The 24,837-nt window shown below is 44.9% G+C and overlaps 1 protein-coding gene across 1 annotated transcript in view; it reads left to right on the top strand.

The window, feature by feature from the left end:
* The first annotated feature begins 310 nt into the window (after positions 1 to 310).
* The window catches only part of AMOTL2 (angiomotin like 2), a 111,223-nt gene continuing 86,696 nt past the window's right edge, over positions 311 to 24,837 (top strand). Inside the window, exon 1 of the mRNA XM_063915555.1 lies at positions 311 to 413. The gene's annotated coding sequence lies outside the window, so the exon portion shown is untranslated. The remainder of the gene's footprint in view (positions 414 to 24,837) is intronic.

Genomic DNA, 24,837 nt, shown 5'->3' with positions numbered 1-24,837 from the left:
CATCTACAGATCTTGAAGCTCATCCCACCATATAGAAAGGTAGGGATCACCTTCCTCCACTATTCAGAGATGAAAGCAGATCGCTGTATATGCAGCCAGAGATCTGCATTCATCTCCTCACATGCTGGGGGCCGCCGACCACAGAGCAAGGCCGCCCAGCATGTGTGAGGCCGCCTCCTGATGCGTCCACAATTAGATTGTTGACCCATCTGAACTAATATTGACCCCTTTGCAGTGCAGCCTTGGTGCGCTGTCAGGTGGACGGCGCCCTTTTTTTAATTTTAAATCTCGTATAACCACCCGATCACGTGACTAATGGATCCGGAAGTGAGGCTAGTTACCAGGCAACAGGAGAGCATCAGAGGGAGGAAGCCGGTGACGGGACACGGTGGACGGCGGTTGACGATAGCGAGGTGAGTCTCCGTAGGCGGAAGAGATGTGCAGTAAGCCGCTCTGAGAGCCGCGACTGTCAACATCCCTTCCCCAAGACAGGATCCACTCCCGAGGCTCACCGGTTTCCAGGGAGTGTCTGTGTACAGACACACTTCTGGGAGCCGGGGCAGAGGTGAGGACACCCAGTCCGGAGAGTCTCGGAGACCCTTACTTTCTACCTTAGCCCACACTGTTATCCAAGCTGCACCGTGAAGACCCTCAGTAACTTTAAGGAGACCTAGGGCACAGCGGTGATGCTTTTGTACTTTAGGAGTAGCTCCCTGCCAGTGCAGGTCCTGCGCGCTGGCAGGAGCTACTCGTCGCTGTGAGGGTCGCAGCGGCTATGTGTGACGTCACGCAGCCACCAGGGCCCGCCCCCCCCCCAAAGATCCAGGCATGCCTGCGTTGCACGGTCCGCGCCCCCTAAACGGCGGTTAAACGCCGCAGGCCCGCCCCTTCCCAGCCAGTGGCTGCCTCTCAATCAGGCAGTGGCAATCGCAGGGCTGAGACAGCCGTCGGCTGTCTGGCATGCGCTGGCGCACTGCGACTCTGGCGCATGTGCAGTTCAGACCTGATCGGCTGCTGTGCGAAAACGCACAGCACCGATCAGATCTGAATTAGGCCCCTAATGCGCGCAAACAGCTCACAGATCAGCGGGACGCCGCAGTCTGTTCTTTGACCATAGAGACACCTTCTTGAACTTTTATTTGTGCATCAATTTGTTAAGACTTGATCTATCAATTTTGAACTATAAATCTGGAAAAGACCAAGTTGTTTACAACAGAACTTAATCAAATTTTGGATCCTTTCTCTCAGGGACAGAAAGCTCTATTCCAGTTAGTGTTAATTTACAACATTCACTGTGTATGAGCTAGAAATACCGATTATACAGTGGGGTGGTCTACAGTATGCCGAATGTCGGGATCCCGGCGCACAGTATACCGGCGCCGGAATCCCGACACCCGGCATACCGACATATATTCTCCCTCGTGGGGGTCCACGACCCCCCTGGAGGGAGAATAAAATAGCGTGGCGTGCGTAGCGCGCCACCGTGCCCGCAGCATGGCGTGCGCAGCGAGCCCGCAAGGGGCTCATTTGCGCTCGTCACACTGTCGGTATGCCGGCGGTCGGGCTCCCGGTGCTGTATGCTGGTCGCCGGGAGCCCGGCCGCCGGCATACCATACTACACCCATACAGTGAATGCATGCTACAGGAATATAAATTTTAATAAATCGTGTATTTTCCATGGTAACAAGTGCAGTATTTTCACACAATCTTCATACAATATTCACAAACTGATTATTAAGATAAGCAAAACACGATTACAAACTAGAATAATATTTAGGAGATCATCAAGGTGACATACAGTAGCGACAGGGGTTGAGCGCTACATACCCCAGAACTGTTTTTTTTTTTTTAAAGGCTGCATATGACGTCACGCCCTGGCCCGCTCCCGTTTGTAATGCCCCGCCCCCCCGATGGCCTGCCACTATCAAACACACTCCAGCCGCATCATTTCTGCGGCCGCAATGTATAAGGTCGCGCATGTGCACAATCGCCGATGCGCGTGTGCTGCCCGCGTGGCTGCATCCAGGTCTGAATTGGGCCCTAAGGGGGACATTTACTAAGCAGTGATAAAAGTGAAGAAGTGAGCCAGTGGAGAAGTTGTCCATGGCAACCAATCAGCTGCTCTGTAAACTTTTATAGTATGCAAATTCTAAATGTTACTTCAATGCCGATTGGTAGCCATGGGCAACTTCTCCACTTGCTCACTTCTCCACTTTTATCACTGCTTAGTCATGCTTGCCTACCTGACCCTCTCCATGAGGGAGAAAATGCTCTGTTCCTGGACTTTCCTGGTAATGTATGATTGCCATCACCTGTGGTGAGCTAGTTAATTGACAAGCAAGGTGTTTCACCACAGGTGATGGCAATCATACGTTACCAGGAAAGTCCAGGAACAGAGCATGTTCTCAGTCATGGAGAGGGTCAGGTAGGCAAGTATGTGCTTAGTACATCTCCCCCTAAGTCCTTAATATTGATGTCAGGCCTTTTTTGGACTCCTCCAGACACGTGGAAAACTATAGCCCTTTTGTGTAAGGTAAGGTATTGCGGGAGCAGTGACAGTGTAGAAAGTGCTGCCGTCAGACAGAAAGTAATAGTTGTTATCGGGTTATCGTCCTAGTCAGATATAGGGGCCCCATCCATCCATCCACTGACAAGCGCATACCTCCCAACATGACCCTCTCCAGGAGGGACAGAATGCTCTGCTCCTGGACTTCCCTCTTAATTGATGATTGCCATCACCTGTGGTGAAACACCTTTCTTATCCATTAACCTGCTCAAAACAGGTGCCGGCAATCATACATTAAGAGAAAAGTCCAGAAGCAGAGCATTCTGTCCCTCCTGGAGAGGGTCATGTTGGGAGGTATGCAAGCGTGAATGATGCAGATTTCATGCTGTATTGGGAGTATCCACCAGGAATGTGATGATGTCAGGTGTGTCTGCCATTAGTGCAGGTGGATTTGTGATTATTCCACCTGCTTTAAGGCTACACCCAAATGGTGGGTATGGTCCTGCAGAAGGGAAGCGCAGAATTATTCTACATATTTACAAAATACAGTTTCATATTCTGAGATTATATATTTTGTGAGGAAAGATATAGATCAGTGTTTTTTTTGTGGTATAGTCAGTCAACGTAGCAGTAAGAAACTTTAATGGACAGATATACAGATATATTAATATACAGATCATTCTTCAAATCTCTCTTTAGACTAATCATTCTTCAGATCTAAGCCGAACTAAGTTGATTATTAATCATAAGGTGAAAACAGTGATAGGTGGCGGAAGTGGGCATAAAGGAACAAATAGGAGAATGTATAAGTAGGGGCCCATCAAAAAATGGTGTGTGAGCTGCTGATGAGTGTGACCAGCCACCAAAAAGCGTGCTGTCAACCCACTGAAACCCCCAGACGGATCCACTTTGCATCCCAGCATCCCCTAGTTCAGGGGTTCCCAACCACGGTCCTCAAGGCACACTAATGGTCCAGGTTTTAAGGATAGCCATACTTGAGTACATGCGCATTTATTAGTATCTCAGTTAGTTTGATTATACCATCTGTGCTTAAGCATGGATATCACTAAAACCTGGACTTGTGTTTCCTGAGGACTGAGGTCAGAAAACACTGCCTTAGTCTCACAGCAATTCTTTTCGGATTACGTGGTTAGCATTAATGCCTCACAGCACTGAGGTCTTGGGTTCAGTTCTCACCAAGGCCCTATCTGTGTGGAGTTGCTATGTTCTCCTCGTGTTTATGTAGGTTTCCTCCAGCTACACTGGGCTCCTCCCACAACCCCAAAAAAACCTGTATTGGTAGGTAAATTGTTTTCTGTCAAATATTAACCCTAGTGCAGTGGCTCCCAAATGTGGTCCTCAAGGCACCTTAATAGTTTATGCTTTACAGATATCCCTGTTTGTGCACAGATGGTGTAATGAAACTGACTCAGTACTAATTAAGTAACCTTTGCCTAAGTATTGATGCCCTGAAAACCTGAACCACTGGGGTGCCTTGAGGACTACGTTTGGGAAGACAGCCCTAGTGTATATGTGTGTGTATCTATGGATATGGAATATAGGGCCTAATTCAGAGTTGGTCACAGCAGCAAATGTGTGCAGAGAGAGATAGATTTGTACATTTGTAAATTTTATACAGGCATATTTATTAACATTATTTTTATTAAAATAGTGTAAAAAAGGGTGTTTTCACCCTTGCCAGCAAACTCGCCTGACCTGAACCCCATAGAAAATCTATGGGGCATTGCCAAGATAAAGATGAGAGATATGAGACCGAACAATGCAGAAGAGCTGAAGGTCGCTATTGAGGCATCCTGGTCTTCCATAGCACCTCAGCAGTGCCACAGGCTGATAGAATCCATGCCACACCGCATTGAGGCTGTAATTCATGCAAAAGGGGCCCAAACCAAGTGCTGAGTACATATGCATGATTATACTTTTCAGAGGGCCGCCATTTCTGTATTTAAATCATTTTTTTATTGATTTTATGTAATATTCTAATTTTCTGAGATTTTGGATTTGGGCTTTTCTTAAGCGGTAAGCCCCAATGATCAAAATTATAACAAATAAAGACTTGAAATATCTCACTTTGCATGTAATGAGTTTATATTATATATTAGTTTCACCTTTGAAATTAACTGAAATAAATTAACTTTTGCACGATATTCTCTAATTCTCTGAGTTTCACCTGTAATGATCTCTGACTGATATTTAGTTTCCATCCAAATCAGAATGACATATTGGGGGTAATTCTGAGTTGATCGCAGCAGTTGGGCAAAACCATGTGCACTGCAGGGAAGGCAGATATAATATGTGCAGAGAGAGTTAGATTTGGGTTGGGTGTGTTCAATCTGCAATCTAAATTGCAGTGTAAAAATAAAGCAGCCAGTATTTACCCTGCACATAAACAAAATGACCCACCCAAATCTAACTCTCTCTGCACATGTTATATCTGCCTCCCCTGCAGTGCACATGGTTTTGCCCAACTGCTAACAAAATTCCTGCTGCGATCAACTCAGAATTACCCCCATTATCCGGATCATTCAGTGTGTACACCCAATCTGTGTGATCCCGTGGTCGCATATCTTCTGGTCAGCCGTGCTGCGCAACCAATTGGAAGATATTGCATGCGACCTGGTGCAGTGTAATAAAGGATGGAACAAGGGATCATTACATCATTCCGATGTGTACTGCCAATGCGATATGTTGGCATGTTGGCTGGCATATTGGCTGGGTACACATAGTTCTGATGTGTAGTCCCCATTAGCCTTCCACTTTTATTTTTCAAGATATCATAAGATAATAAAATGTATTTGTGGTAATAATTTAATAATATAAAAAAAAAAAACATACTAAAATTACAGGTAAGCTGGTCAGACACTAAACCAACTAGTTGGTTGGTGGGAAAGAAAATCTGGTAATGGATAGAAGCAAATGACAATCAGCAATTTGCTCCCACACCCAGGAACACCGACAAATTGTTAAAATCAAACCAACTTAACCAACTTGTCTGAACAATAGCTTTTGTCTGTTTTCGTGGGTTTTGCAGAAAACTGCTGTCATTTGTTCCCATCTATTACCAGATTTTCATTCCAACCAGCCAATGAGTTGGATGGTTGGATGAAAGTTTTTCTACTGTATGGCCAGCTTTAAAGGGGCTGGAGCACCCTCAAGCAGCAAATTTATGTCAGAATGTAATGCCAAAGCCATGATGATAACACACAGCCTGAATACTATGGGGTGCGAATGGATGAGAGACAATTCTGGGATGAATTCTCCAGTTCGAATCCAGTGAAACACTACATAGGGGGTAACTCAGAGTTGATCGCGGCAGCCAGGGCTGTTTCTAGCCAATTTGGCTCCCAGTGCGAGATTTAAAAATGCGCCCCCCCATGACATAAAAAATGTGCCCCCCCCCCCCCCACACACACACCTAGATGGGGGAAAAAAATTGCGTGCGCACCCGGCAAGGGGGCGTGGCCTCATCTAAATGGGTGTGGCCTCATTTAAATGGGCATGGCCTCGTCTGATAAGACTACCTCACAATCCAGTTTTTGACCCTGCTCCAACAGATCACGACCACCACAGGAGAAAAAAATTCTACCATATTAAGCCCCACACAGTAATGCCCCCTGCACCATATTATGCCACACACCGCAATGCCCTTGATACATTAAATCCCCACACTACGGCAGGCAAGAGTCCCCATTTCACACATTACGGCAGGTGTCCCCATTTTACACATTGAGAGAGAGAATACTTACAGAGGCGATTACCGCTCTTCGGCCAGCCTCACCAGTCGCTCCTCACGCCGGCCTTTCCCTCTTCCTAACTTGGATCCCCCTCTGTACTCCGCTCGGGGGGGAGTTTCGCGGAGTGACGGGGTTGCGCAACCGAGTCATTCAGTGAAACTCCGCCCCCCGAGCGAGTTACTTGGGAGAAATACGAGGGGGAAGCAGGGAGTCACAGTTAGTGCTGCACCGGGCGCCCAGTGCGGTTGCACTGCTCGCCTGCCCCAAGAAACAGCCCTGGCGGCAGCAAATTTGTTAGCAGTTGGGCAAAACAATGGTGGTCATTCTGAGTTGATCGCTGGCTAGCAGTTTTTAGCAGCTGTGCAAACGCTATGCCGCCTCCCACTGGGAGTGTATTTTAGCTTAGCAGAAGTGCGAACGAAAGGATCGCAGAGCGGCGGCAAACTTTTTTTGTGCAGTTTCACAGTAGCTTCAGACCTACGCAGTGCTTGCGTTCAATTCAGACTATTCAGTTCCTGTTTTGACGTCACGAACATGCCCTGCGTTCGCCCAGCCACGCCTGCGTTTTTCCTGGCACGCCTGCGTTTTTACGAACACTCCCTGAAAACGGTCAGTTGACACCCAGAAACGCCCTCTTCCTGTCAATCACTCTGCGGCCAGCAGTGCGACTGAAAAGCTTCGCTAGATCTTGTGTGAAACTACAACATCCGTTGTAATAGTACGACGCACGAGCGCATTGTGCCACATACGCATGCGCAGAAGTGTAAATTTTTTTGCCTGAACGCTGCGCAGCGAAGGAAAGCAGCTAGCGATCAACTCAGAATGACCCCCAATATGCATTGTAGGGAGTGTGTGTGTGTGTGTGTGGGGGGGGGGGGGGGGGCAGATATAACGTGCAGATAGATTTGGGTGGGGTGTGTTCAAGCTGAAATCTAAATTGCAGTGTAAAAATAATGCAGCCAGTATTTACCCTGCACAGAAATAACATAACCCACCTAAATCTAACTCTCTCTGCACATGTTATATCTGTCCCCCCTGCAGTGCACATGGTTTTGCCCAACTGCTAACAAATTTGCTGCTGCGATCAACTATGAATTACCCCCATAGAGCGATACCACAATGCACACGTCTTCAGTATGACAGAGACAACTCATACAGAGCCGATGCTATTCATCGCTTTACATACTGCCCAGCTAAAGGCAGCACTCCCAGGAATTTGCACGCATCCTTCATTTTCCAGTCCTGTCATCCCCTCGTTCCGGTCACATGAAGTACACCACCAGTGCACATAGATAGGGTGACTGGCTTCTGACAACACACAGCAGGTGGATAATTAATGACTGATGCCTACATGGATGTTATCAGTGGATCGAGTTTGCTCACATTCCCTAAGCCCCATGTTATCTTGTACTGTGGTTCATATCACCAGAGATAACTATAATTATAGAATTATATTGTGTTATCAATGGATCCCATTATCCGCAAATCCCATTATCACCGCTTGCTTCATTTACTGAATTCCACCCTCCCTGGATTCTGCTAATCAACTTGCAGATTATCACAATAAATAAACCCCAGGAAATTACTGTCCGCCTGTTATACCCAGCCTCTGTTGTCTGCAGAGGAGTTACAAAAAAAATTCAAATGTTCCGCCAAATCCCTTGCATGCTACATTAGATAGGCCACAATTAGTGACCAGTTCGGAACATATTTTGAATTTTACTTGTCCCCAAACTGGCTGAACAGCCCGCCCCATTCAGCAGCATTCCAAGCATCTCCCTCTGATTGCCACAAATTAGCTGATTACAGACATTTACATAATGCATGTTATTCCGTAGGCCTTTATTATAGAGCAACAAAGCAGGTAATTACAGTAGAGGTTAATGCTGAAGCCGTGTCTGAGATGTTTTAAAGCAAATTGCTGTTTCAGTTATGTAAGGTGACCAAATTCTTGGTTGCCAGAACAATGCAGGAGTATAACTGGAGTTTGTCAAGTATCATGTGACGTTTCTGATCAGTTATTACACTGTAATTATACAGTTTCAACTTATGTTCTTTTTAATGGGCTGTCTGTGGTTGATTTCTCTTACATACGGTAATATAGTTACTATTCAATGCAGTTGTAGCTAAAACATCTAAGGGCAAGGGAGTAGCTACCATAGGTGTAGGGAGTACATCTGCTATGGGGCCCAGCGCTGAGAGGGGCCACATTCCCTGTCATAGTTACATGTATTATAAACATTTTTCACCATTGAGTGGTACATAGGGGTCTTTACAAACTTTTGCCTTGGGCACTACAATATACCTAGGTATACCCCTGGACCTGCATACCTCCCAACATGACCCTCTCCAGGAGGGACAGAATGCTCTGCTCCTGGACTTCCCTCTTAAGGTATGATTGCTATCACCTGTGCTAAAACACCTTTCTTATCCATTAACCTGTTCAACACAGGTGACGGCAACCATACATTAAGCGGAAAGTCCAGGAGCAGAGCAATTTGTCCCTCCTGGAGAGGGTCATGTTGGTATGTATGGACCTGCTCATTGTAATGTGGTATACAGTGAACTGGAGGGCATGATAATATTATATAATATAAACTGGGGCACAGTAATGTTGCACAATATGAAGTGGAGACACTCTAGTATGGTATAATATGAACTGGGGCACTGTAATGTGGCAAACTATGAAGTGGAGGCACTCTAGTATGGTATAATATGAACTGGGGCACTGTCATGCTGCACAATATGAAGTGGAGGCACTCTAATATGGTATAATATGAACTGGACTGGGGCACTGTAATGTTGCACAGTATGAAGTGGAGGCACTCTAGTATGGTATAATATGAACTGGGGCACTGTAATGCTGCACAATATGAAGTGGAGGCACTCTAGTATGGTATAATATGAACTGGACTGGGGCACTGTAATGTTGCACAATATGAAGTGGAGGCACTCTAGTATGGTATAATATGAACTGGGGCACTGTAATGCTGCACAATATGAAGTGGAGGCACTCTAGTATGGTATAATATGAACTGGGGGCACTGTAATGTGACATAATATGAAGTGGATGCACTCTAGTATGGTATAATATGAACTGGGGCACTGAAATTTTGCACAATATGAAGTGGAGGCACTCTAGTATGGTATAATATGAACTCGGGCACTGTAATGTTGCACAATATTAAGTGGAGGCACTCTAGTATGGTATAATATGAACTGAGGCACTGTAATGTTGCACAATATGAAGTGAAGGCACTCTATTATGGTGTAATATGAACTTAGGGCACTGTAATGGGGCACAATATGAAGTAGAGGCACTATAGTGTGGCATAATATGAACTGGGGGCACTGTAATGTGACATAATATGAAGTGGAGGCACTATAGTGTGGCATAATATGAACTGGGGGCAGCACTGTAATGTGGCATAATATAAACTGGAAGCACTATGTCCTAATGTGAATTGGGGGCACTGTGTGGCATGATGTGTACTGGAAACCATACAATGTGACATTACTGTGGTTCATAAAATAAGGCACTGCTATGGGGCATAACATTAACTAAGGCACTCCTATGGTTCAGAAAATGAACTAGGACACTTTTATTGGGCATAAAATTAAAAGCTGCTGCGGAGAAGCATTGGGACATGGGCCCCTTGAAAATGTTTCTGTGGGGCCCACATTGTTCTGGCTGCGCCCGTGTCTAGGGGTCTATATAGCAAACAATTTTGCACTTACGTTTCCAAGTGATGACCAGTTAGTCTATTTGTCTCATAGCGGGCATGATCAGGTGCATCACATTGTAGAGAGCAAGCCATTACTCTCTACAGCTCTGAATATTTGCTACTACGACCAAGAGCTAAGTGACTTCTATAACATCGCTTTGTAGATAGTGTGTTTTCTACTATTCAGGTAGCACAAAAATGTAAAATAATCCTTTAAACCTCACCTTATATAACGCCATCTGAGAGTGGCATTATAGGAGGACTATCCTTATCTCACCTGAAAACTGCTAGCACAGCTGGATCTCTTCCAATCAGTCTCTGCAGTACCCTGATACTCCTCCTACTCTCCTCCCCATTGACAATTCTAAATTCCTTGTCGTATAAACAACCCTTATGAAGCTAAGAACACTGTACGCTGTTTATGAAGCTAAGAACACTGTACGCTGTTTATTTAAGAAATACCGTAATGATACGCTATTTGCGTAACGATCGCTCAGCCGTAGGCGAGACGCTCAAGCGTCACGTTCGCTCACGGCCCAGTGATCACAGGACACGTTATTGGTTATGTCTAGGGGAAAGATTCGCTGTAACGTAGCGTACGCTAGAGACCACGAGGAGGTCACCAGCGATGCAGACGCTCACAACACTATACCTTTATGTTAAACCTTATACCGATGAAATACACTGAATACCTTAATGTGAGTACAGGGTGTAAGTGCAACCTTGTGGAACCTGACTATCTACAAAGCTGCATGAGCGTCACCGACGCTCAAATGAACACTTATCACTATAGGAAATACACAGATACTGGTTTAGGTTTCCAAGGCCTATTAACTGTATTATGTCTAATATACTTGTAAAAGGGGATAACAGTACATATGATACACTACAATATAACAGAGACTTCCTAACCACAGAACTAAACAATAAATACAAAAAGACAATACTACACTGACCTAAATGCAATACGATACAATACTATAATACTATAAGGTATTTAAGAGAAAAAGAGGAGAGAGAGAGATAGAGAGAGAGAGAGAGAGATTGGCTCGCAGAAAGACAATGATTATGGAGAGAACTTACGCACAAAGGGTATGATCGCCAGCGCCTCGATATCCAGCTCCCGATTATCAGCAGATAACCGTTGATGAGAGAGTGAGAGCTGGATGTGGTCGGCCTGCCTATTTATGCTCCACACACAATGCAATCTCCTGGTCCTACAATCCCATTGTCCATTGGCCGAAGGAATTCGGCCCTGCATCATAACAAAAGGTCATAGGGTGATTCATACAGGTGGGCTGTGACGATTTCCAACAGCTCAGGTGGGTGGGAAACTGGGTTTCCCGCCGCATACCTGAGTATGTGTAATTAATAGAAATGGACATAAACTTCTTATGTCCATAACTATTCGCACGAGCGATTAATACGCTCCAAACCAACACCGGAATATTGCTAATTAAATACTCTTCCGATGGGTACCAAACACTGCTGTATGATTCCTGTTAAACCCTTCGTACGATGCAAAGAGGGATTCCTCAGCTCTGGGACATTATACTTTAACCAAACTTACAGAAACTATCAAAGGGATCATGATCTATAAACTACATTAATTGTGAACATTTGTAACTAATGAGTCGCACGCTACGATCACATAAACTCTACCGTAAATGCGCATACTGCGCGTGCGAGTGCACGCTATTGCGGGTATGCGCTTCCACGGGAGAGCGTACGCATGCGCAGCACGGACCAGTGTGCGGTGCAAATATGGCAACGTGCATTGAGACATTTTTCTGACTTTGACAGTCCACCCTTTGGCAGTCAATAATAACTGCCACAAAATATTTAAGGAGAAAAATGTAAGTCAGGGGTTAATTGATTTCCATGGTGGGGAAAGGAAGAAGAATGGAGTAGGTGTGAAGAGGGTATGACCTAGTGAGAAAGTAGAAGCATGTGTGTATGAGTCCATGTTTGGAGGGTCATGTATCATCGTGCCGTACGTGTGGTAAATCAAGCTTCGAGGTATTGCGAAGTATACATTTGAATTCCTTCTTATCCTGTGGTACAGGTCTGTGGATGGGCTGTCAAACTCTACCGAGCTCATTTCGGCTGTGGTTGTAACACAATGGGGATGCACATTTTAGTTGATGATACATGAATTGGGGGGGGTATGTGGTTGCTGCTATCTGTGCCTGTATTCCCTATCGACTATGTGTGTTATTACCTGAGGGTTGCAGAGATGAAGATAAAGAACACTTACGAAAAATGCAATGATATTCTATGTCAGGTTAATGTACGTTCGTCGATTGGGGTCTTGATTGGTGTCGGTTGATTGGAGTCTTCTTCTTTGTGCTTTTGCTCATAAATCGTGAGTAAAGCATACAACGTCCATGGATTTACAAAAAATGTTGGGCTAGCGTGATTTTAAAGTTCCTAGGGAAACTGGGGTACCCATGGCATTGTCCATCAAAATCTTGTTTATCAGGTCGTCTGCTCTTCTTCTTTCCATCTTTCCGTTGTCGGCCCCTTGGCTCATCAAATCCTTCGTCTACGTGGGTCTTTGTACCTCGGAGGAAAACATAGAAATGGGTGAAAGGCGGACCGTATACTCATTACATCATTACGTCATGGTTTCTAGCATTGGGTCATAAATCAAATCCAGGTTAATTACAGTTTCCTCACTCCTTAAGCTCATCACTTTCGTACTTTGCTTGCACCTCATCAAAGCCTGCCCGCATCTAAATATCAATCCAATAGATATAACGACACCCAAAATACATAGGAGAAACTTTCCAACATCCATTATGACTCCTTGAGCCCAGTCTCCTAAACCGGAGAACCAATTTCGCGGGTTCAACCATGACACCCAACCAGTCAGCTCATTACCTACAGCAGCAAGGGTGAGATTGTGTTTTCGACGAAATTCCCACTTTAATTGCAGAATATCGTCCATCTTTTGGTCTATGACCTCTACCGGATCCTCGGTGCTATTTGTGATATACGTGCAACACTTTATGCCGTACTGTGTTGCCAATGTAACACAATATCCGCCTGTTACTGCTGTAAGATAATTAAGAACCATCCTATGCTGAACTAGTTCTGTTTTGTAAGCTTGAAGTTCTCTTCCAGTGTATCTAAACGTGTCATCATACATTTCAGTGATATTATCTAACAAATTGGCGAGTGCGGAAATGTATCTATAATTCATCACACCTCGAGCGGTGCGAGTGAAATCTAACGCTACCAGAACCTGAATCCCGGTGGATTCATGGATAAGATCAGAGGCCGGATGCTCTAACCTTTCTGACAGTTGTCTTTTAACAAGGTGCTCGTAGTGAGTGTGAGTATAAGGAGTTTGGGCACCACGGTGTATGTCCTTCATTTTGTCATGTGTAACAGTCATTACTTCAGGCAATACTTTTCCAATATAACACAATCCTTCAGAGTTTGGGGCAAGCCACTTGTACGCCTTTCTCCCGCATATGAAATATGCATCATCGGGGAGAACATATGGGACGGAGAAGGACATGACCATGTTACAAACCTTCCAGGTGAAATCTCCTGACCCTAATTCTTCCATCTGTCTAATGCACGTATCAGTTTGTACGATATGTGCACAGTATCCTGGTGATACCTCTCCAACTTTAGTAATCCTATTTCCTAAAGTATATCGATACCGGAAAGATTTTCCTCTACTGGCTATGTGGCGTACGAGCTCTGTATCTGTAGGCATTCTATCTGCTCTGTGTGAAAAGGTCATGGTAAGGTTGCTCCATGACACTTCCCAATTTCCCGGTTTTCTGGGATTGGAGATGTTAAAACATATGAGGGACCTATCCACATGGTATTGGTGGAGCTTCAAACTAGGAGGGCTGGAGATGTTAAACCTCCGGTCCACCGGTCTCCCACCACTTAGCTCAAGTACCTCCCCTAACGTTAAAGGAAATGGTACTAGCCCTGATTTACTGTGACCCTGAGGTACTTGAGAGCATACCCAACAATCTGTTTGGTTTAACACGTTACCCACTAAGGAGTGATAGTCACTCAATGGATGCCGGTCTATATGGATATTAAAACTAGATTGGCATTTCTTTATGCATCCATCTTCAACCAGATTATCACAGAGCCTACAGATACAATTTTCTTCAGCTAACAACCCATCACAATTTCTTCTATCGGATCGTTTTCTGATACTCGCCTTTGCTTGTCGGTTTGGTTGATCTTGGAAAACTACGCCTCCATCATCATAATCGGAACCCATTCCAGAACCTCTTTCGACCTCTATGGTACTCTCGCCGGAACAGACTGCTCTGGTCAACATCATGGTTAACATCAAAATCCGGACCACAGTCTCTTGGGGCAAGTCCATCTTTGAGGAGGAAATAGAGAAGAATGAGAAGGGGGAAAAAGAAATTTTAAAGGAGAGGGGATGGGAAGTGGAGAAAACAATAAAAGGGAGAGGGGAGTCGACAGCTGCTTTCGGTCTTCAAGGCTCAGGTGCCGCCTCAGTCCTCCTGGAACAGACACTCTAGTGATACAACCTCTACCGTCTGTTCCTTATCACGGGACTTCTCTGGATCAGCAACCTTCTTGCAGTGGGATGAATGGACCCAAGTCTCTCTCTCAGCAACCTTCAATGCTGTGGTGCTAGTCAATAAGACCTGGTATGGTCCTTCCCATCTATCAATAAGACAACCTGAGCGTAGAAAATTTCGTATCATTACATAATCCCCAGGTTCAATGTCATGACAATTACTATCTGGTAAATCAGGAATCACCAACTTCAGATTATCATTTTGATTCCTCAACTGCTTACTCATGTTAATCAAGTATTTGACAGTTACTTCATTGTTACATTTCAAATCATCCTGAGGGTTAATCATGACATGCGGTTGTCGACCAAACAGAATTTCAAAAGGAGACAGATTAAGAGGGGACCTGGGAGTGGTTCTGATGCTATACAAAACAATGGGTAAAGCTTCTGGCCACGTCAATCCTGTCTCTGCCATTACTTTACTCAATTTATTTTTAATAGTGCTGTTCACTCTTTCGACCTTCGCACTCGCCTGTGGACGGTACGGAGTGTGCAGCTTACTATCAATTCCCATCAACTTACACATTCCTTGAAAGACATCACCTGTAAAATGGGTACCCCTATCACTTTCAATGATTCTAGGGATACCATATCTACATACAAATTCCTGCACAATTTTCTTAGCTGTAAACATAGCGGTATTTGTAGCTGCTGGAAAAGCTTCGACCCAATTTGAGAAAACATCTATACAGACAAGTACATACTTTAAATTTCTACATGGGGGCAATTGAATGAAGTCAATTTGTATTACTTGGAAAGGGCCGCCGGCAGGTGGGATATGGGATGGTTCTGTTGGTATTGCTTTTCCAATATTCTTTCTCAGACAGGTAAGGCATGACATTGCTCTTTTACTAGCATGAGAGGAGAATCCTGGGGCGCACCAGTATGCTCTTACCAACTTGCACATCCCCTCCTTGCCTAGATGAGTCAGCCCGTGAGCTGCTTCAGCCAGACACGGAAGGTATGCCCTGGGGGCCACTGGTTTACCATGTCCATCCGTCCAGAGCCCTGAGGACTCCTGGCCATATCCCTTTGCCTTCCAGACTGCCTTCTCCTGAGTGGAACACAAATTCTGCATTTCACACAACTTTTGTGTGTTGATGGTATTAAATACCATCAGTTGTGTGGTGTCTGTCCGTATGGGGGTAGCAGCTGCAAGCTTTGCAGCTTCGTCTGCTCGGCTGTTACCAAGGGATACTGGGTCTTGACTATATGTATGTGCTTTACATTTGATAACAGCCACTCTGTCGGGTTCCTGTATCGCTGTTAGAAGCCTTTTTATGTGAGCTGCATGCGCTATCGGTGTACCAGCTGCCGTCATGAAATTTCTGAGACGCCATAGCGCTCCGAAATCATGGACTACCCCGAACGCGTATCTAGAATCGGTGTAGATATTGGCAGACTTACCCTTAGCCAATTCACATGCTCTGGTTAGGGCGACCAGTTCAGCAACCTGGGCTGAGTGAGGTGGGCCTAGCGGTTCCGCTTCTATGGTGTCTTGGTCATCTACGACTGCGTATCCAGTACACAAGTCTCCCGAGTCTGACTGTCTGTGACAACTACCGTCCGTGTAGAACGTGAGTTCTGCATCTTCTAGTGGATTGTCACTGATGTCAGGCCTTGCGGAAAAATTTTGGGTCAAATATTCCATACAATCATGTGCATCTTCCTTTGCATTAAATCCTCCTTCCCCATCACTCTCACCTCCCACCCTTTGTGCCTGTCCAGGCACACCTGGGAGAAATGTTGCAGGGTTTAATGCGCTGCATCTCCTTATGGTGATGTTTACTGGGGCCATTAATGCCAATTCCCATCTCGTAAACCTTGCTGATGAGACATGTCTGGTTTGGGCAGAATTCAATAAGGCCGATACCGCATGTGGTGTATGGATTGTGAGGTTGTGGCCTAGCACGACATCTTCGCTTTTCGTCACTAGCAATGCTATCGCTGCAACGCTACGCAAGCATGTGGGGAGGGATCGCGCTACCGTGTCTAGCTGCGCGCTGTAGTATGCAATTGGCCTGCTGGCATCACCGTGTTTTTGTGTTAGTACACCTGCTGCGCACCCAGCACTTTCTGTTCCGTATAGTTCAAAGGGTTTCCCATAGTCTGGCATACCTAATGCTGGTGCCTGCGTTAGGCACTGTTTGAGTCTCTCAAATGCTGTTTCGGATTCGTCTGTATGCGAAATCCGATCAGGTTTGTTTGAAGAGACCATTTCCTGCAAAGGTAGCGCCAATATGGAAAACCCTGGGATCCAATTACGGCAATACCCACACATTCCTAAAAACGTCCTGATCTGTTGCTGGGTTTGTGGCAGTGTCATGTCTCTAATGGCTTGGATTCTATCAGCGGTCAGGTGTCTCAGTCCTTGTGTTAGACAGTGTCCCAAGTATTTTACCTTAGCTTGGCATAATTGCAACTTGTCTTTGGAGACCTTGTGACCTGTGTCTGAAAGATGAAACAGGAGCTGTTTCGTATCCTTCAGGGATGCCTCCAATGAATCAGAACACAGCAGTAGATCATCCACGTACTGTATCAACACTGATCCACTTTCCGGTTGGAAAGACTGTAAACAATCATGCAAAGCCTGAGAAAATATACTTGGACTATCTATGAAACCTTGGGGTAACCGAGTCCACGTATATTGGACTCCTCTGTATGTGAATGCAAACAAATATTGGCTGTCAGGGTGCAGAGGTACCGAAAAGAAAGCGGAGCAGAGGTCAATAACAGTGAAAAATTTGGCAGTGGGAGGAATTTGCATTAGGATGACAGCTGGATTAGGCACTACGGGGAACTGACTCTCAACTATTTTGTTAATCCCCCTTAGATCCTGCACTAGCCTGTAACCCCTCCCCCCACTCTTTTTAACAGGGAAGATGGGACTATTTGCTGTGCTGGACGTTCTTACTAGAATGCCCTGTTGTAGCAAGCGCTCTATTACCGGGAAAACTCCTAACTCCACCTCTGGCTTCAGAGGATACTGTGGGATTTTTGGAGCTATCCTACCATCTTTTACTTGTACAACTACTGGAGCTACATTTGCCATTAATCCAGTGTCCTGTCCATCTTTTGTCCAAAGCGACTCTGGTATCTGAGATGCCATCTCTTCTACTTGGGATGGATTCCTATTTGTCATAATGGAATGTGACATTAATTTTGATGGGGAGTCTAACATGTCTCGTACTTCCTGAGCGTGATTCTCAGGGATGTCCAAGAATACACCTTCAGGAGTACAATAAATGACGCAACCCATTTTACATAGTAAGTCTCTTCCCAGGAGATTGGTCGGTGCCGATGCAGCCAGCAAAAAGGAATGCTTGGTATGCAAAGGCCCTATTGTAATCTCGGCTGGTTTGCTAACAGGGTAGTGCTGGACTACTCCTGTTACTCCTATGGCTGGAACTGTCCTACCAGTGGTTCTCATGCCCACTGTCGAATTGATCACTGACTTGGCCGCCCCTGTGTCTACAAGAAAGTTTAAAGTTTTACCGGCTACATTGATTGCAATCTCTGGTTCGCTTCCAAGACTGGCAATCAATTTAACTGGTTGCAGATTACAGGTATGGCCACACCCCTATTGGGTATGCTGACCTCCCTGAATCCCGCTGGCAGCAACTACTTGTGAGGGAGTTAGCTGGGAACTACCAGAGGCATGCCAATCTCTGTGTGGGGGATATCTTTTTGTTTCCCCTGTATGTGGCTCAAAACTCCGCCTCTGTGGACCCTGCTCCCAATGTCGTGTGTGGTGTTGTTGTCTAGGGGGTTGAAAAGATCTTTGTACATTTCTTACTCTACAGTCTCGTGCAAAATGTCCTGGTTTGTTACAAGAAAAACATGTTATTACACTTGCCTTACCCACAGGATTCGGTGGTACATACGCAGGCTGCCTTGTGGTCAGCGCCTGTATACTTACGGACATCAACTTATCACTTTGCGACTCCCTGTGCCTAGTGATATTTCTGTCGTGATCAATAGCAGCCTCTCTCAAGGTGGACACTGACAGACCTCGCCAACATGGCTGCGTGGTCTGTACCCTAGCTTTTAATGTTTCTTTCAAACCATCCATCAGTACAGATACTGCTACTTCTCGATGGTTTGGGTTGGTCTTAATGTCTTCTATACCAGTGTACTTTGCCATTTCTAATAGTGCCCGGTGAAAATATTCTATTGCCGTTTCGGACTCCTTTTGCTTAATGGAAAATATTTTATTCCATTTAACAACGGCTGGGAAATACTCTTTTAGCTGTAAATTTATCCTTTTTACATTATCCTTATTGTACACGTCTGTAAGCGGTACATCTTTATCCAATGCACAATCAGCTAAAAACTGAGTTGCATCAACATTGGAAGGTAAACAAGCTCTTAGCAGTATCTGCCAATCCTTGTTGTTGGGTTCTACCGTGTTACCTAAATCCCTGATGTATTTTTGGCTAGCAACTAAATCCTTCCTGGGGTCAGGAAATTCGGACACTATTGTTCTTAATTCCATTCTGGAAAATGGAGTGTACATGGCAATGTTCCTTATGGGAGTGGCTCCAGACACATCTGTTTTTCCATTGGGAACTGCTATTACCCTTACAGGAGCAATTCTAACAGCCTCTTCCTGTGTAGATTCTACAGCTTGTTGTGGTACAATTGTTTCAGTGTAGTGCATGGTGCCGTACTTACCCGTTGACACGACCTCACCTATCCCTCCGCTAGGGGCTTTCACTAATCTCGTGGGTGTCGCTGTGCCTACTGTGGTCTCTGCTATGGTGGCTGCAAGAGAGAGAGCTGAAATTGTTGCTGAATCGTCTTCTTGATCACACTCCTGAGGAAGGTTCAAAACAGGGTACATCTTGCACGGGTTAATACTTGCATGAGTTATTTGGTTAACATCATTAACATTTACAGTGTTACTAAGAGTTTGTGTTTTACAACCCAGTGCGTTTCTCTCCGCAATCAACTTCTCTCCTGCAATGTATGGTGGGGGAGGAGCTGTGGCAATCAACTTCCTGACTGCCCCAGATCCCGCCGCCAGAGCCAAACCTCTCTGTATCTCACCTTCCTGGTGCCATAACTGTAAATAATCATGATGCTGAATTCGTCTCTTTGCTGATTTTACGAGACATATCCTCCTCCTTAAATTTTGTAACACCTCTGGACTGAAGCTACCTATTCTTGGGAACTTGTCCCTGTCTTGTACAGTCATTCTCTCCCATTCATCACATAAAACCTCTGTGTGACTACCGTATTTTTCACACATGATGTATCTTGCCGACCCGACTGGTCGGTTCTCTGAATCAACCTGAACCTGGGTTGATCGCCCCCTACCTGAGCAACTGGCCCCCATCGTCTGTAGGTGTTGCTTAATCCTCCTTGGATTTTCTGTATCAAGGTTTTCAGCAAGCCTTTTCAGACAACCAAATTACTCCACAGTAGGCCGGCGGTGGCGGTTTACCGAGTACCCCACTCACTCGCCCACCTCGACCAATACGACCTGTAAACACCGTTATGATGCCAGCGTACTCGATACAGGGCCCCTATGGAACCTTCAGTTTACTGGAACATATGAGGGTTACCCGCAGGACACTTACTCTTTCCAGTAAAGTTGGGGTTGTTAGATAGTTCCTGAGTGACCAGCGAACTTCCCTTCCAAAAATAAAAAATTACACAAATCACGTCAGAATGTACAAATAGCGTTTGTGACCACTTTACTCTAATGGTATTTAGGTCAGATTACTAACTACTGCACACAATTACGTGTGGTCCAATCGTTCAGTACACGAGCACTATTTGTCATGTACTGAAAGACCAATGGAATCGATGTTTCCGGCCGCGATTCCTTCAACCAGAGCTTATGGCCTATATGGGTTCTGCACCAACACCCCAGGCGTTGTGCCACTGGACTTTTATAGCGGACCTTTTACCTTACGACCTCCTGGTCTTGTTCCTTATGACCTCCTGGTCTTGTTACCTTATGGTCCGCTATACTCTAATGCTCAAATATTATTTAACCAGGGATGCCTCCCTGGCCACCGTATATGTCACTTACACGTATGTTCCTTAACGAGTACCCGACTTTCCTTTTGGTTCCACCTTAAAGTTATATAAACTTTTGTATACAAAACACACTCACTCAACACATGTACACTTTGTTTCTATATCTATTTCTGCGCAGAAATTGTCTTCAGGCCAAAAGTGTTACCAATTAGGAGCAGGATCTGTTAAACTAAATTTCAGATTTTCCAAAAAAATAGATTTGCGTTATTTACCGCTTCGCGTTATCTACCGCTGTGCGTTACTTATCGCTTTTGCGCTAATTATCGCTTTGCGCTAATTCAACTTTTCGTGACTTGGGCTACGTGGGCGTAACCAGACGCTACGTTGCGTAATGAACGCTGCGTGCGTCTGCCTTTTGGATTGCGTACGTTAGTCTTTGTTAGCGACACGTGTACGCAATGCAAAGGATCCACCGTAACACAATATATTTATTTATCAATGTAGGTGATCCCTGATCATCTACCGCAATCCACACTGCCTGCCTTGTATCTCAGACAAACCGTGTGTTTGTTCTATACTTTAACTATTACCTCTAAAATAACAGCAAATCTCTTTTTTAGCACTTTCTATCAACTATAAAAAATTGGCAAACAGGAATAGTGATATACGAAAATGAAACAGAAATGCAGATAAATGTATGCGTACGCAAGACAAAAGAAAAATAAACAGTTTTAAAAGACACAAGCGTTTTGTTCTTACTTCCGGTTACCGGATTCCTTCAGCACTCTTTACCTAAGCGAAGCAGACGCTTATCCCGCCAGCACTATGAGACAACCTCCCACCCTTTGCTGGAGGGATAATGTCTGCTGATCTACCTAGTGCAGATGTGAAAAGGACCGGACGAGCCCGCAATTGACAATTCTAAATTCCTTGTCGTATAAACAACCCTTATGAAGCTAAGAACACTGTACGCTGTTTATGAAGCTAAGAACACTGTACGCTGTTTATTTAAGAAATACCGTAATGATACGCTATTTGCGTAACGATCGCTCAGCCGTAGGCGAGACGCTCAAGCGTCACGTTCGCTCACGGCCCAGTGATCACAGGACACGTTATTGGTTATGTCTAGGGGAAAGATTCGCTGTAACGTAGCGTACGCTAGAGACCACGAGGAGGTCACCAGCGATGCAGACGCTCACAACACTATACCTTTATGTTAAACCTTATACCGATGAAATACACTGAATACCTTAATGTGAGTACAGGGTGTAAGTGCAACCTTGTGGAACCTGACTATCTACAAAGCTGCATGAGCGTCACCGACGCTCAAATGAACACTTATCACTATAGGAAATACACAGATACTGGTTTAGGTTTCCAAGGCCTATTAACTGTATTATGTCTAATATACTTGTAAAAGGGGATAACAGTACATATGATACACTACAATATAACAGAGACTTCCTAACCACAGAACTAAACAATAAATACAAAAAGACAATACTACACTGACCTAAATGCAATACGATACAATACTATAATACTATAAGGTATTTAAGAGAAAAAGAGGAGAGAGAGAGATAGAGAGAGAGAGAGAGAGATTGGCTCGCAGAAAGACAATGATTATGGAGAGAACTTACGCACAAAGGGTATGATCGCCAGCGCCTCGATATCCAGCTCCCGATTATCAGCAGATAACCGTTGATGAGAGAGTGAGAGCTGGATGTGGTCGGCCTGCCTATTTATGCTCCACACACAATGCAATCTCCTGGTCCTACAATCCCATTGTCCATTGGCCGAAGGAATTCGGCCCTGCATCATAACAAAAGGTCATAGGGTGATTCATACAGGTGGGCTGTGACGATTTCCAACAGCTCAGGTGGGTGGGAAACTGGGTTTCCCGCCGCATACCTGAGTATGTGTAATTAATAGAAATGGACATAAACTTCTTATGTCCATAACTATTCGCACGAGCGATTAATACGCTCCAAACCAACACCGGAATATTGCTAATTAAATACTCTTCCGATGGGTACCAAACACTGCTGTATGATTCCTGTTAAACCCTTCGTACGATGCAAAGAGGGATTCCTCAGCTCTGGGACATTATACTTTAACCAAACTTACAGAAACTATCAAAGGGATCATGATCTATAAACTACATTAATTGTGAACATTTGTAACTAATGAGTCGCACGCTACGATCACATAAACTCTACCGTAAATGCGCATACTGCGCGTGCGAGTGCACGCTATTGCGGGTATGCGCTTCCACGGGAGAGCGTACGCATGCGCAGCACGGACCAGTGTGCGGTGCAAATATGGCAACGTGCATTGAGACATTTTTCTGACTTTGACACCTTCTTGGGCAAATACAATATATATATATATATATATATATATATATATATGTCGGTAGAATGGTCGTGCAATCAATGCTGTTTGTCCTTTTAATAATATAGTCCGTGATTTGCAAATGATGCGAATGCTGGCACCTCTAATTTAACAATGTTACCACCATTGTTAATCCATGGACAAATGCACTGAAAGAAACGAGGGCGCACTCGGTGAGATAAAATATCAAGTAGTTTTACTACAAATAACACATGTTCACGTACATCATAGTTAAAAAGCACCAGTGTAAAGAAGAATCGCTGCTGTCTCCGGATCACAGCCTGCGGCTCGTCCTGCACAGTTCTGGCTGCAGTCTTTAATAAGTCAGCGTCTCAGCTTTTAGACTCAATGCTCACAGACAGCAAATCGAACACGTCCTAAATTGGACACGTCCAACGCGTTTCGTCACCGTTGGACTATTAGAGATGAGCGGGTTCGGTTCGTCGAGATCCGAACCCCCCCCGAACTTCACGTGGTTTACACGGGTCCGAGGCAGCCTCGGTTCTTCCCACCTAACACGCAAAACCCGAACGGGGGAAAACGTCATCATCCCACTGTCGGATTCTCGCGAGATTCGGATTCCATATTAAGAGCCGCGCGTTGCCGCCATTTTCACTCGTGCATTGTCGATTGAGCGGAGAGGATGTGGCTACGTTCTCTGCCTGAAAAGCTCAATATCTGTGCTCAGTGTGCTGCATTGTGGTGACGACCAGTATATAGTAGTACAGTAGGCCATTGCTGTATCTTGCTGCTCTGTGTCACTTCTAGTATCCTGATCAGTGCTCAATATCTGTGCTGCATTGTGGTAATCAGTATATAGTAGTACAGTGCTGCATTGTGGTGACCACCAGTATATAGTAGTACAGTACAGTAGTCCATTGCTGTATCTTGCAGCTCTGTGTCAGACTCAGTTCTATTCTCCTGATCAGTGCTCAATATCTGTGCTGCATTGTGATGACCAGTATATAATAGTACAGTGCTGCATTTTGGTGACCACCAGTATATAGTAGTACAGTACAGTAGTCCATTGCTGTATCTTGCAGCTCCGTGTCAGACTCAGTTCTATTCTCCTGATCAGTGCTCAATATCTGTGCTGCATTGTGGTGACCAGTATATAGTAGTACAGTGCTGCATTGTGGTGACCACCAGTATATAGTAGTACAGTACAGTAGTCCATTGCTGTATCTTGCAGCTCCGTGTCAGACACTGTTCTATTCTCCTGATCAGTACTCAATATTTGTGCTGCATTGTGGTGACCAGTATATAGTAGTACAGTGCTGCATTGTGATGACCACCAGTATATAGAAGTACAGAACAGTAGGCCATTGCTGTATCTTGCTGCTCTGTGTCACTTCTAGTATCCTGACCAGTGCTCAATATCTGTGCTGCATTGTGGTGACCAGTATATAGTAATACAGTGCTGCACTGTGGTGACCACCAGTATATAGTAGTACAGTACAGTAGTCCATTGCTGTATCTTGCAGGTCCGTGTCAGACTCAGTTCTATTCTCCTGATCAGTGCTAAATATCTGTGCTGCATTGTTGTGACCAGTATATAGTAGTACAGTGCTGCATTGTGGTGACCACCAGTATATAGTAGTACAGTACAGTAGTCCATTGCTGTATCTTGCAGGTCCGTGTCAGACTCAGTTCTATTCTCCTGATCAGTGCTCAATATCTGTGCTGCATTGTGGTAACCAGTATATAGTAGTACAGTGCTGCATTGTGGTGACCACCAGTATATAGTAGTACAGTACAGTAGTCCATTGCTGTATCTTGCAGCTCCGTGTCAGACACTGTTCTATTCTCCTGATCAGTGCTCAATATTTGTGCTGCATTGTGGTGACCAGTATATAGTAGTACAGTGCTGCATTGTGATGA

This window comes from Pseudophryne corroboree, chromosome 4 (genome assembly GCF_028390025.1).
Source record: "Pseudophryne corroboree isolate aPseCor3 chromosome 4, aPseCor3.hap2, whole genome shotgun sequence".
Lineage (NCBI taxonomy): Eukaryota > Metazoa > Chordata > Amphibia > Anura > Myobatrachidae > Pseudophryne > Pseudophryne corroboree.
This window is presented reverse-complemented; position numbering and strand designations above follow the sequence as displayed.